Genomic DNA, 3,168 nt, shown 5'->3' on the forward strand with positions numbered 1-3,168 from the left:
CGCCTTTGGGAGGCCGAGGTGAGTGGATTGCCTGAGCCTGAGGGTTCGAGACCCACCTGGGCAGCAAGACCTCATCTCTACAATAATTCAAAAAATCAGCCGGGCCTGGTAGCACATGCCTGTAATTCCGGCTACTCGGAAGGCTGAGGCGGAGGGATCACCGGAGCCCAGGAGGTCGAGGCTGTGGTGGCCGGGAGCGGCCACTGTACTCCAGTCTGGGCGACAGAGTGAGACTCCACCTCAAAAATAAATAAATAAAGTCAAAAGAAAGTCCAGGCTTGGTGGCTCAGCCTGTCATCCCAGCACTTTGGGAGGCCAAGGGGAGAGGATGGCTTGAGCCTGGGGGTCTGAGACCAGCCCAGGCAACTTGGTGAGACCTTGTCTCTACAATAAATGAAAAATTAACCAAGCACGGTAGCACGCGCCTGTAGTTCCAGTTACTTGGAAGCCTGAGGCGGAAGGATCACTGGAACTCAACAGGTCAATACTGGGGTGGCCATGAGTGTGCCACTGCACTCCAGCCTGGGCGACGGAGTGAGACTTCAACTCAAACAAACAAACAAACAAAAAAGTAGTCCATATGAATTTAAAAGATCTGTACAACATTAAAAAGAACTTTTCATTGAGTTGTTTCACTACAGCACTTGAGGTACACTTTGCCAATCCCTGTTACTTCTACGGGTGATTCACGGGGTTAGTCAAGGCTCCCTGCTTAAGGCTCACTTCATCTCAAGATCGTGAAATAACAAGATCCTAGGCTGGACGTGGTGGTGCATGCCTGTAATCCTAGCACTTTGGGAGGCCAAGACTGTAGGATTACTTGAGCCCCGGAGTTCAAGATCTGCCTGGGCAATATAGAGAGACCTTGTCTCTACAAAAAAAAAAATTGTTTTAATTAGTCAGGCATGGTGGTGTGTGCTTGTAGTACCGGCTACTCAGGAAGCAGAGGCGGAAGGATCACCTGAGTTCAGAGATCAAGCCTGCAGTAAGCCGTAATTGTGCCACTGCACTCCTGTATGAGCAACGGAGTGAGACACTGACTCAAAAATAAAAGAACTGTTTTGAAAACACTGTTCAATGTTGTATTTAATATCATCAGGCAAATTATGTCATTTGGTCCGATAATACAATAACATCAAGTGCTACTGAAATGGTATGAGCTGTGATTCAAAACAACACAGCACTTTTCTGTAATGAGTGCAGTAAATGCCATTTTCCATAAATAAATGCAGCCCCATGCCCAGAGCTGAGCTGAGACAGCCAGTTCTCAAAATGCATGGATGGGCCAGGCGCAGTGGCTCAAGCCTATAATCCCAGCACTTTGGCAGGCTGAGGTGAGAGGACTGACTGAGCCCAGGGGTTCGAGACCAGCTCGGACACCTTGGCAAGACCTCATCTCTACAATAAATCAAAAATTAGCTGGGCGTGGTAGATGCGCCTCCAGTTATTTGGAAGGCTGAAGCAGAAAGTTCACCTGAGCCCAGCAGGTCAACACTGGGGTGGCCATGAGCATGCCACTGCATTCCAGTCTAGGCAATGGAGGACTCTGACTCAAAAAAAAAAAAAGCAAAACATATGGATGCTGCAGGCTTCTGTGGGTATCCAAAGATACAGAAGACAAGCCACAACATACTGACAGGTGAAGGCCCTGAAGCCTCTTGCCCTCGTCTTAACCAGACATGGCTAATTGGACAGGATATTTATACATTTATCATTTGGCACCTGTCCAATTAAAACCACACATGACTGTAACAGGAAAACAATTTTGTTGCTAAGAATGTTAGTTCAACAGCTTCTGCATTGAATAAAAAGGGCAGACGCAAAGTGCAGGAAGGATTCTGTTATTTTACTTAAGGTAAGTGCCTCATGGGCCTATGGATTATTAAAAAGAAATACAGCATGTTGCAACAATGTGATAACAGCATTATTATTCCCAATTTACCCACGAGAAAGTAGAGGCTTAGGGAGGGAAAGCAACGCCTTCCCTGAGGAAGTTAGCAATGAAACATCCTTGATGGAAGGGCTGCTCCTCAGGACCCATGAGAGGCAGAGTGACTGAGCCACAAAGTGGCTCATATGAGGCAGGCGCAGTGGCTCATGCCTGTAATCCCAGCACTTTGGGAGGCAGAGGTGAGAGGATGGCCTGAGCCCACGGGTTCGAGGCCCACCTCGGCAACTTGGTGAGACCTCATCTCTACAATAAATCAAAAAATTAGCGGGGTGTGGTGGCGCCCACCTGTGGCTCCAGCTACTTGGAAGGCTGAGGCAGAAGGATCGCCGGAGCCCAGCAGACTGAGGCTGCGGTGGACGAGAGTGTGCTGCTGCACTCCAGCCTGGGCTACCAAGTGAGACTCCAACTCAAAAAAACAAAAAGTCAAAAGGAAGGCTGGGCTCAGTGGTTCAGCTTTTAATCCCAGCACTTCGGGAGATAGAGGTGAGAGGATTGCCTGAGGCCACAGGTTCAAGACCAGCCCGGGCAACTTGGTGAGACTTCATCTCTACTATAAATAAAAAATTAGCTGAGCATGGTAGCACACTCCTGTAGTTCCGGCTACTTGGAAGGCTGAGGTGAAAGCGTCACTGGAGCCCAGCAGGTCGACGCTGGGGTGGCCATGAGCCTGCCACTGCACTCCACCCCGGGCAATGGAGTGAGACTCCACCTCAAACAAACAAAAAAAAGTAGTCCATATGAATTTAAAAGATCTGTACAACAATCAAAAGAAATTTTAATTGAGCTTTTTTTCACTAAAGCATTAGAGTACACTTTACCAATCCCTGTTGCTTTTGCGGGTGGTCCATGGGGTTAGTCAAGGTTCCTTGATTAAGGCTCACAATGTCATGAAATAACAAGGTCCTAGGCTGGACGAGGTGGTGCACAACTGTCATCCCAGTACTTTGGGAGGCTAAGGAGGGAGGACTGCTTGAGCCCAGGCATTCACGACCAGCCTGGGCAACACAACAAGACCTTTTCTCTTTAAAAAAAAAAAAAACAAATGGCCGGGCTCGGTGACTCAGCCTGTAATCCCGCGCCTTTGGGAGGCTGAGGTGAGTGAATTGCCTGAGCCCACAGGTGCGAGACCCGCCTGGGCAACTTGATGAGACCTCATGTCTACGATAAATCAAAAAAATTAGCCAGGCATGGTAGCGTGCACCTGTAGTTCCAGCTAC

The sequence above is a fragment of the Carlito syrichta genome, unplaced genomic scaffold (genome assembly GCF_000164805.1).
Source record: "Carlito syrichta isolate Samal-C Ts95f unplaced genomic scaffold, Tarsius_syrichta-2.0.1 Scaffold314000, whole genome shotgun sequence".
NCBI classification, from domain to species: domain Eukaryota; kingdom Metazoa; phylum Chordata; class Mammalia; order Primates; family Tarsiidae; genus Carlito; species Carlito syrichta.